We start from the raw sequence: 12,683 nt of genomic DNA, 5'->3' as shown, positions 1-12,683 counted from the left end.
CGCAGGGCTGACTTTGTCGCACCGAAGACGCTGCTGCCCGTCCTCGGTCTGTGCATTTAAAAAGCCAGCAGTTGGATGGCTATCCCGCCATCGGTCGGCCTTTTAAGTTCCAAGGTGGTAGTGGAACTGTGCTATCCCTTAGTCGCCTCTTACGACACCCACGGGAAGAGATGGGGTGGCTAAATTCTTTAGTGCCGTAACCACACAGCACATATATATATATTTGAATTACAATCTACAAGCAATATATATTAATTAATATTAATATTAATATTTAATTTGCTCTATAAAGCGCATAGGAATAATTTCAGAGTTGAATTCCGATGTACGCTATTAATCATGCAATGTCACATCATATTGATGAATGACAATCCTCCGGGTATAAATGTTTTGAAACTGCTTCGGTCTGACAAAAATATAAATAGAACTGTAAGTACTTATGATTGCCTAGTACTTTTAGTAATATTAGTTTTACACGCAGAAGGAATGACTGACCCGTTGGCGTAATTGACGGTACTTTCGGCTCTAGTGTGATTTTAGTGTGTTTGGATTCGAGTTCCACCTCAATTCTGAGTGTACTCTTTATAATTAATCATTTCTTTAGAACTAATGCCTTTAACTAGTACCAATAAAGCAGATATGATTTCGCCAATGTCACGTATAATGCAGAAGTTAGAAGATACTACTCTTTATATATTGTACTAGCTGTGCCCGCGACTTCGTCCGCGTGGAATTTAACAAAATAATTGTTGTTTAGTTCGCAGTTATACAAAAAAAAGTAGCCTAAGTTACTCCTTATTACATCAGCTATTTGCCAGTGAAAGTCCTGTCAAAATCAGTTCAACCGTTTCAGAGATTAGCCGGAACAAACAGACAGATAGACAGACAAAAAAGGTAAAAAGTGTCATTTTGGTCTATAAACCGTGTGTATACATCCATATGAATTTAATAAAAAGCGGTTTGTCATTTGTCCTATATGAGCGACAATTGTTGACAGACGTCCAAAGTTGTCACATTAACTAACATCCCTCAGAGTACATTTGCTTTACACTACTTATCGCTGCACCTGAAAAAACTTATCTACATAATTGATCTTTAAAAATTATAAAAGACGCACACGTGAACACACACACACACACACACACACACATACACATACACATGTAAAAGCACACACGCATGCACACACATACCAGTTACAAGTACATAAACTTTATTAATGAAATGAAACTAATCAAGTATTAAAGAGAGAAAAAAATGAGGGTTTGCATCTTACTTTAAGCTATAAACTGTACATACCACTGCAGTGGGCGTGCGTTAAAATAAATTATACCGCGCCGCGGGGAGTCGCCCGGTTATAATGACGCTATTTATAACGCGCTTATACATATACGTATGTACTAGCGTGCCAAGTCGCCGCTACATTATAATAACGATGAAATTGTTTTAGGCTGTGTGCTGTGAAATGTTTGTTTATCATATTTATAAGGTAATTATTGTGGTTAATAAGACGATGTTGGCTTTATATATATGTCCTTAGGTAATTAATGTATTGAGTAAACGTCTAATATGTAGATTCAGTTTGACAACATTCTCATAAAATACATTTAATGTTTCAGATTAATGTGTTTTGACTCAAATTTTTTGAGCTTTAGCTACTCTACACTTCAGCCTATCGCTGGACATAGGCCTCCCCAAGTTCGCGCCAGACATCCCGGTCTTCCGCAATCCTCATCCAGCCTACACCGACAATCTTACGTAGATCGTCGGTCCAACGGGCCGGAGGACGTCCCATACTGCGTTTGCCACTTTAGCTACTCTACGTTTACATATTTATTTATATACTCTTTTTTTGTGCAAAGAAATATAATCAGTTTACAAACAAAATAAAAAAGAGCAACTAGTGGTTTTATCGCTAAACTGCGGTCTCTAGACAACCGACGTGGAGTTAAAGTGACAAAGCGGAGATGATGTACTTAGTAATACAAGTCTATCTATCTCTGTGTATGTATGGCCTTTAAATCTATTCCAGATGTTTTAAGCAGTGTAAATCCATGTTGGTTTCACCGCTCTTGAGATTGCGATGGCGAAGTGTCCTCTCCACAGATTTTAACTGCTTTGCCTGGGTTTGAATTTAGGAAGTGCATTTTTTCTCGCTGCCCACATCACCCTCTTGCCTTTGCCAGTGGGACCCACAGGAACGACAAGTCGCTGCGTGTGGAGCTGGTTCGGTTGCAGGACCTGATTCGTGTCTTACGGGGATCCGCTCTGAGTACCTTAGAACTCTTACGACACCTGGTACTCGAGGGGGGCACTATTCTATTCTACCGATGCCCAAGGGCATATAAAAGATATGTATGTATATTATTATGATTCATATATTTATAGCGCTTATTTAATAATTATTGTACTTGTGCTACTAATATAGTTGGATAGTTTTTACATTACAAACACACACACACACATATAATTTAATTAAATAATTATATATATATATATATATATATATATATATATATATATATATAATATCATATATATATATATATATATATATATATATATATATATATATATATATATATATATAATTATTTATTTAATATAAAAACTATCTAACATAAATATTACATAGATATATAATCATCATTAAACTATGTAGTTGATTAGCGGAAAAGTATTAGATATGATGTCAAGGAAATTGGCGAAGTATGATTTGAATAAATGTTTAAATTAATGTCTAGAGCTACTAAGACTTACGTAAATTGCTTTACTTGTGTATAAATTATCATTTATTTTCTTTAGAAGCTCCTACCTAAAGTAAGTGTCGATATATACTCGACTATTCAACTGTAACTTTCCGCGTCGTGTTCCTTTTGTTTTAGGTTTTATGATAAATGTTGTAAAGTAAGAGTACTTTATTTTTAAAGTCTAAATAATATACGTAATAAATCATGGCTTAACATTTAAGTGTTCCAGTGAAGCGGGAACTTGATCCATTAAATAATTCAGTTGTACCAAAGACAACATAAATTGCGGAAACGATTACTAAAACAATGTTTTTTCTTCGTAACGAAAAAAGAAGTCTCATAAAAACTCCTTTTGAATCTATTTTAGTCCAAATCTTAATTAAAGTTAGGCGTTCGATTTAAAGAAAACCGTTCGCTCGGCTCCTAAGTACAAATCTTTTTAAGGAGAAAATTCAATTAACTTTTTTACGAAAGCTCTTTTACATTTTGTCTAACTTGAATTATTGTAAGAAAGTAAAGCTACATCATTTTTTAATACAAGACCATCGACGTAACTGTTACACACACATTACACTGTTATTTGTAGCTACTATTCGTCTATTTGAGTAAAAATTTCATGCTTTAACGTTTTTGATGAAAGGACTGAACGATGGAAGGAAGGTTTATGAGAATAGATATCAGATAAAATTGTTAACCTACAATACCTGACAATAATAATATTAATAATAAAAAAATGACTACTCGATTATCATTATTCAGTATTGTTTTCGTATAAAATAATCATCTATTTTATAACAAACAACATCAAAATTTGAAATATTACAAAATTCTTATAACTTTTATCATATAGGTATTTTATGAAGCCCATATAACTGTCAAATAATGATTTTTGATTCAGGTTTGCTGTTACAATTACAAACATATACAAACAAACCAAAACAAACAGTTTGTTGTTGATATTCATTTGTAAATTATTATATAATTATGTATATGAGTATAAAGAAAAAATGAATGAAAAATGAGTACGAAGAAAAAAAAAATAACTCGGTAGATAGAACTCCTTGTCTTCATGTTTTTACTAAAAGTAAACTTTATGTTGCAAAAATAAATTGAAATTGTTTTATTCATATACATAAAATATATTAAAAAAAATATGCCCCGGGTGAGGATCGAACTCACGACCTTAAGATTATGAGACTTACGCGCTGCCTACTGCGCTACCGAGGCTATGACTACGCCCCTTGAATTATGCAACCAGTATTTTCAGATCGTGTTGCCGAAACAATTCTAGTTTATATATATTATATTTTTAAATTTGGAACAGAGGACATTGATCCAATTTAAACAAGCACGACAAGTAAATTCCCATAACACTTCATTACAACATACCTATACATATTTTCCTGTTACATGTTTTAGTTATAGCTCGTAGCATCATATTAAATGTACTTCTTGTTTTCCCTTATACACCTAGTTAAATTAAATTTAGCCATTACAACCACCATTTTTATCAATACAATAATCCAAAAACTTATGCTTGATTAATACATTTTTTTAATCGAAAGTAATAAATATAATATCGATTTTAGTAACTCAACGTTTATATAAACTTCTATAATTTTAATTAAATCATTAACTGCTAAGTTAGATATTATCCATTGTGTAAATTCGCATGTTGACCGTTGTATGAACGGATTTGTTTATATGAATAATTATTATATGCAAAATTGGCTTTATAATATTTTTTATCGGATAATGTCCTTACAACGAAACTCTAATTAAAAATAATCTCTGAAATAATTTAATTGTTCCTTAGTAACTCAATTTTTAATTGATATTATTAATTTGATTGAAAAAAAAACTCACAGCATTCTAAACGTAATTGCATTCTATTTAATCGCAATTGTTACATTTACACATGCAAGAGACTTCATGTAATTTGTTACTACTGTTTAGGTAATTGTTCTTTATAGATTTTTTTATGAAAAAATAATTCAAAACAGTTATTTGTGTACTTTAAATCTTTACCAATTTATTGTTGAATAAAATCAATTGTGTGTTATTGGTCTTGGTCGACATTGAACATTACTACTCGTAGTTGAACAATAACACCACCTATTCTACATACTTTTTTTACTATTTCTTGGTGTTTTCAATGTTTAAATTAAGCATACACTTTTGTTTTTAAATAAATGGTAAACAATCAAATAAAATAAATTCTCCTTTTCTCTAAATTAAAACGAAAACAAATGCTTGTATGTAAGGATCGCTTGCATAATTTGTAGAAAGTGTAAGAAATAGCATTGAATTAGATCTTAACATTCACAATAAATTGCGCTTCTAAATACAAGTAAAGAATTCAGGGTGTTTGTTCCAAGTTGAGTGACTATTTGTTTATTTTATTCATTAATGTTTTTGTAAAGACGAGATTTTTACAGAGAAAATATCTTCCCTACAGATAATATATATTTTTTTATTTGTTAAATAATTTATAAAGGATAAATTATATATTTTTACATTTTTTTTTGTATTTTTTTTTAGCGTAAATGTCGCAAAGAGACTATGTGCTAAAGCGTCTTTTTATATATATATTCGCCTGCTAGGTTATATAGTTTATTGCCAACAGATTTTATGGATAATTTTCATACCGACAGTGATTACCATTGTCTAGCTTTTATAACGACAGTCAAAATGACTTCACAAGCTATCTGAACACGGTGTTGAGACCCAGCTCCCAGACTCACCTGACAAATACACCGGAAACCCATTTTTATGTTGTATTTATACATCATTTAAAAATCGAAGCGTAAGTAGAATAAAGATAAAAAAAATAATATACTCAGAATTTTTAAGCACGATAACTATGTACCTTTAAAACATATTTATGTACGACCTCTAGTGACGAGCTTTTAAAAAAAAACTTATTCATTTTCAATCGTCTTTGGTGGGATCAAATCAGCCCTGCGGTCACCAACTAGCCTGCCCAGCGTGGTGACTATGGGCAACACGTACGAGTTCACGCGATTTTTGGCGCGAACTTGTGGAGTTCTATGTCCAGCGGTGGACTGCAATAGGCTGAAGTGATGATTCATTTTTAATAGAAGTAGGTAGAAAATTGAAATATTAATATATATATAAAAAAAACATTATTAACGTACAGCTAGTAAGGGGTTGAACTTTCGCAAATCACACAGTCAAAACATATCAGGAGTTTTATTAACTAATCAGTATGTAATATCTGATTTCGCTAATAGAACCTTAATTGATACGAGTATAAACTTGCTTTTGAGGAACTATACTCATTGAATATTTAATAATTACACGATATAAATTGTGGCGAAAGTATCCTTGAACTCTATTTCTGTGCCTGCAACTTTTTTATAGTATCATTATGTTCATTAATATATTTTACGAATTTGTACCAATTTCAAGTACCATGCAGTTTTGAAGAACTGTGACGCATGACTTTTTCTGAGAAATAGGGTCATACTTTCACGTTTTCTGTGACGAAGCCACAAGAAACATTTATATAATAATTGTGTTTGCAGGCAAACGAAGAAAAACCGACTTCAATTATATCGACAAGTAATACAACTTAGGCAGACAAAAAAACTGTCAAGTAAATACACATTATCAAAGATTACTCCAAAAGTTATAATCAGATTTCGATGAACTTTTAATGTGACCACATGATAAATATCGGCTTTCGATTAAATTAAAAATCATCAAAATCAGTACACCCAGTAAAAAGTTATGCGGATTTTCGAGAGTTACCCTCGATTTCTCTGTAATAATATCATCAGATCCTGGTTTCCTTATCATGGTATCAAACTAGGGATATCTTCTTTCCAACAAAAAAAGAATTATCAAAATCGGTTCATAAACGACGGAGTTATCCCCGAACATACATAAAAAAAATATATATATACGGCCGAATTGAGTAACCTCCTCTTTTTTTTGAAGTCGGTTAAAAATGAGACGTAAGTTTATTGGTTCTTTGATCTTGATGTATATAAAATGACGATGTTTTTACTTTTAGAGATTTATAATGAAAAATTCACTGTATAATACCTTAAGAAAAGAATCCCTATCGCCTCGCTCACAATACAGCCGCGTCATATTCAATGATTGATTGATTGTTTATTTTGTAATATCTGCAAAATTTATGATCGCGTAAAGCCCGTGTTCGTATGTCATTCTGTTATTAATAGTACACGTTCCATATCGATATGTATTGTCACAGTTTAATAATTATATGATAAATAGTCGTGTTTCTGTTTACGGGTATTTAAATTTATTTTATAGCATGACGGAACATACTGCGTAGACCTTAAATAAGAAATTCATGTTATTTTGCTATGTGATCTTTACGAACATCGCTTTATCATGATACGCTCATTCTTGGAATAACAAAAATAGATGGAGAAATAATAATGATAATACTATGCTCTCGTAAATATTAGATTTTATTTATTACATAAAATTAAAAGCAAACATTGGGTAAAAGCTCGTATACTAGACAAACTGGTAATAGAAAGTAGATAATAAAACAAATTAGAATAACATACCTTCAGACTAATAAAACAGAACAAAATGTTGTATCAAGTTAATGGAGTAACTAACACAGATACCCACAAGTTTCCGCAATGAAACAATCATGTAATAAAACGGAACCTCAGATTTCGAAACTCGTCTAAAGAAGCTTTGTCTCCTGAGATATCTGTTCAATATTGATGCTGACAAATATTATGATTGCTCGTAATCTTTCTTCTAATCGTTCGTTATACATTAATTTGTTACACAAACAATCACGTTCTGACTTACATGTTGTCTTGATAATCTCTGTTCTTACTGAACTATTATTAATCCATCTTCAAACGCAATACCGCTTTTTTATGATAACTTATACTGAATGTAACCCTTTTTAATTATTTTCATTGTAGTCTAACAATCAACATACATGACACAGACAGTTCAAATACCCAACTTTAAATCAACACATTGCTGCATAAAATATATTTGTGAATGCTAAATTAAGTTCGCTAACTTTCCCAACAATGTTCACGTCGTACACATCTATGTGATTTCAACAACATATTTTGAAAACTAGATTCTTATTGACAACTGTGTTATAATATATTCGGTAGCATATTCCCTAAGCGCTTGTAGTAGCAGCAATATATAGGTATACCAGCATTTATTGCACCGATACGACTACGATGTTTGAATTTGTACTTTGATTTTAGAGTTTCATTTTCGTATCATTGTTTTAATCAATTGTAATTTGATTCATTTAAAAGAATATTTTAGTTTTTAAATATCACGAAAATCGTTCTTTAGGTATAATAAATACCACACGCGTGTCGGATCTGATACACACCGTTTTTTTAGCTGTTTTATCTATTCGTTGACCTTTTTGTAGAATATGCATTACAAATTACAGAGACAATACAGTATACCTACAGAAACCTTGCCGTGAAGTTTCGTTGTAACTGTAGGCAGGATTTATGAATCTACAAGAATTATTTGAGAATTCTATTCTGCATGCAAATTGGGACTTGGGTAACAGCTAATGTTTGCGGCATGTTTTAAAGATATTTTGCATATAGTTTCGTTGTTTTGTACTTTAGTAGTAGTTGTCTCTTACTTTAGTGTGTTGTGTTGTTGTTGTTGTTAATTATGTGTATAGTAATAGACTCTTAGAGTGCCACAGCTGGCGTACTCGCCTACAAAGGGTAAGGGTTGTTACTTTATTTGCTTTGCGTTGCAATATACATCTTACTGATATGTTTACTAAATTACATACATACTTTACTTGATATATTTTTATCCCAAGTAAAGAAACTTCCTTCAAGATATTTTTTCTTGTAGCTGAACTGAGTAATGAACTGGTGACTGATGAAAAATTAACTTTTTAATTTTAAGTTTATAAGGAAATATTTTATTTACAATTTGAAAATTCAAAGGTTTTATGTAGCATTTTTAGGAGCATATATTTGACTGATAATTTGACCTGTATAAGTTGTAGTTACTTGTTATTTGCCTACATTTAATATACTTAGTATTATGAAGTTACAAGGTTTACAGTTATGGTAGCTTAAATTTAACTTTCTCGTGAGCCCCTTGAGTGTGCTAGAAGTCAAAGCAATTATAATATATTTTTTGCCCATCCGTCTGTATGTTTGTCAAGCATTAAAGCAACATCTACTCTTGTAATGATGTCTTACCTTATAAATGATGTTAGTTTTTTTCTCTCTTTCAACTTGAATTTAGTTTGTAATTTTATAATTTCGTTGTTTTTCCTTTCAAAAATACAAACCAGTTTATATATGAATATGAATAGATGCTCAAATTTATCGAATTATTAAAAAGCACATTTTAACCATGCCAGTCCCAAATTTAAACCTACCACACATTCTGTACACTGGCCTATTTCGGTTTTAATTTATTTATATATGTGTGCCTGTAATAAAACGTCGATTTTTTTAACATGTAGTCTTATAGCAATAATTTTATATACTAAGTTGGATATAGGCTACGGTATAGGCTACGGTAATATGCAATTACCGTAGCCTATGTACGCATGCAACACCAGCAGCTTCACTAGCCGACCCGAGCTTTGATTACCGTACTTACCATAGAAACACAACAATACGATTATACTGAATTTCGTATTAAAAAAAAAAAGACTACGCAAACATATTTGATATATATATAATACATCCACTGATTGACTTGACAGTAAAGTCAAAAATGAATTAAGAGTATACCCATATATTCCACCAATTCTTTAATTTATATCACCTCACAACAAATAAACGTAAAATATTCAAATTTATAAAAAAATCCATTTCCACAAACGAATATTGAAAGTCTTTTTAAACATCTAAAACTCGGAAATAGACTTGATACAAAAACGTAATCAACGTTTAATCTCAAAAGATTTAACGATTCCTTTTAACAACAGTGCATTCAAATTTTTTTCTCGCTATTAATCAGAAATTGTTTGACGCCCGGGAGACGTGATAAGGGGTAATTTTCACGTCCACAATTTATGTTCGCGGATCTCTCGCGGGGTTTACACGGGTTGTTATTTAAAGTTGAACGCAGTTTTTGGTGAATGTTTCATCAAGTGAAATGTTACAAAATTGTCGATAGAAATCTAGTTTAGGCAATATATTTGTGAAGCTATGCATTTAATTAGAATTCATGTATCAATATTTGTAAATGTTTTGAAAAGTAAATAAGGTTTAATTTAATGCTTTTCTATGGTGTATTTTATCCAATGAATATGAGAGTTAGGCTAATGGTTGATTTAATATTGATGATAATTATGTTAGTGTTTGAATTAAAAAAATAGTATTGACTTTTTTAAGGTAAATATGATCATCATTTATATTTCTTAGCAAACATTTAAGTGCCGGGATTATTTTATTTTCCTGAAAAACTTTTTTTCCACAAGCGTATAACTGTCCGAAAATTCTATAATTGTATTAGAACCGAAATATCTAAAACGTTCCTGGTGAGTTTTCAAATGTGTCAAAGGCTTTCAAAATATTTTAAACACTGGTACAAACGTTAATCGTAAAAATGTTAGAGAAATTTTAAAATAATTTAAATTTTGCAAAACAAATTTCATCTGTATATAAAAATAGTAATATAAAATTAGCATTAGCTTGATCACAAATACAGAAAATGACGTTCAGTTTTACTCTTAATAATCTTGCTTATGTTTTTTGTAACAAAAACAAATTTAAAGTCACAGAGTCACTTATTATAGAAACCATTGAAATTAGACATACATATTACAAAACCAACATAAAGGTTTGTATCTTTTTTTTACAACCTTTAAGCCCCAAAGATACTTATTAAAAGAAAATGGCACTTTGTGTATCGAGAAAAGTATTCTGAGACATGTGAAAGCGAATTAACGATATAAAACCTAACAAATACAATCATTTATTAGAATAAAATACGGGTGTTGATAAACAATTGGTTATTATTAGATTAACAAAAAAAGTACTAACCAAAAAGTCTTTATATATTATCTGTAAGAAAAGTTTAGAGCCAGAAAATAAGTATTTTTGTTGTGTTCCAAAACGGATTAATAATTTACAACATAATATACCTAAAGTTATCTTTTTAGTTGTATGAACAGAGATTAACTGTAATATGTGTAAATCATAACATAATTGCTTGTGTAACACATTAATATATAACGAGCGATTAGGAGCAGAACCACGAGCAGTTGTCATAATTGTCGTCGCCTATATCGAACCGATATCTCAGGAGACAAAGCTTGTTTTGATGAGTTTCGGTGGCAAATCTTATTTAGACAGTTCTGCGTTCTTACTTATTTTGTGATTGTTTGATTGAGAAAACTTGTAAGGATTCGTTTAGTTATTCCGTTGACTTGATAAAAATATTATACGAGACTAAAATTATATTATTCTATTTTAACAAATATAGTGTTATATTGTAATTTTACTCAATCTCGCAATTTTTTCTCCAATTATAATTCTTACGAAATCTTTACAATATCTTTTAGAAATAAAGTCTAGTATTTTTGAGTTAAAGGGTTTATTTACTATTTTAATATTTATTTTATTTTATCTATAAACGTGCTAAGTCTAATCTGCAAAAGAGTATCAGAAATATCGAAAAAACATTGTATAACATGAAAATAAAGCTGGTATGTTCAAAATCAAATTATTTCTCAAAATAATATTTAAGAGAAATCAGCCTTTTAGATTTTTTCATATTTGTGTTATAATTCTGTGTATCCATGTACAAATATATAAAATACAAACACGCACATATAATTTGTAGCAAATGTAATTAAGATCTATTTTTGGACTAAGAAATTAATTAAAATCTTATAGTATTTTAACCTTTTTATATATTCAGTTAATGCTACATGTTTCCCTTATATATTATTACTCATCCTAGAACTAACAGTAGTTAAGCTAGAAAGACATTGACAGCGTGTAATATTAATTGAAAAGAAAATGAGAATCTTTTAAGATACACACACATTGCGTTACCGTACATTTGCTTCGATGTTGTCTAAGGCTGCCTAGTTGTAAAAAAATTATAAAAGTAAAATATAATTATTTAAAAAGTGTGTATTTGTGTTTTACTATTAAGTTGTCTTGAATTAATTTATATAAAAATTACAACATTTTATTAATTTATTTATGTCCTTTTTCTGACATTTTGTTTTAATAACTATAAATGAAGGTAACCTGAAAGAGATTGTTACTAGCGATAAGGCCAGCTATGAATATATGTATACTATGTATGTATAATATTCTAAATTGTACGTTTTTGAAGCATGCAACGAAGACTAATAAATTTGTACATAGATTAAGTTCATTTATCAAAAAAAAGTCATTACATCATAACAGTGACTAGAGTGCCCAGTTTCTGTACCGCGGGTTGCGGGTTCGATTGTATATATATATTCAATAATTATTTGTATATATATTTATTATGTTTTATTTCTGTGTAAATTAAAAAAAAAAATTAACTACAAAAGTCGGTTGTTACCTATAACACAAGCATTATGTTGCTTATGTACATTAGGAATAGACGACTGCGTGTGTTAAAATAAGATAAAGTGTGAAAAAACTGTATTGTATAGAAACATACTTAATGGCATCTAAGGTAATAAAACGAAATATTTTTACTACCTTATTAAATACAACACTTAGAAAATAAATAACGATTTCATTTATTACTTCATAAAGAACACAATTTTCACGCACGCTAGTTATTTATTACCCACTTCAAGTTCGTGTCCAAAATAATCACAATCGTTATATTTTCATATGTAACTTTGCTTTAAGGGTTGAATAATATAGAATGGAAAAGTTTCAAGTTTATTACGATCATTAATTACACAGATTTTCTACAACTTTTCTTTTTAGGTGT

At 30.2% G+C, this 12,683-nt stretch overlaps 1 non-coding gene across 1 annotated transcript; it reads right to left on the bottom strand.

Annotated features, from left to right (window-relative positions):
* Positions 1-3,904: 3,904 nt before the first annotated feature.
* Positions 3,905-3,977, bottom strand: Trnam-cau. Its single transcript has one exon. It is a non-coding gene; the product is annotated as a tRNA-Met (tRNA).
* Positions 3,978-12,683: the final 8,706 nt, after the last annotated feature.

This window comes from Melitaea cinxia, chromosome 10 (genome assembly GCF_905220565.1).
Source record: "Melitaea cinxia chromosome 10, ilMelCinx1.1, whole genome shotgun sequence".
Taxonomy (NCBI): Eukaryota; Metazoa; Arthropoda; class Insecta; order Lepidoptera; family Nymphalidae; genus Melitaea; species Melitaea cinxia.
This window is presented reverse-complemented; position numbering and strand designations above follow the sequence as displayed.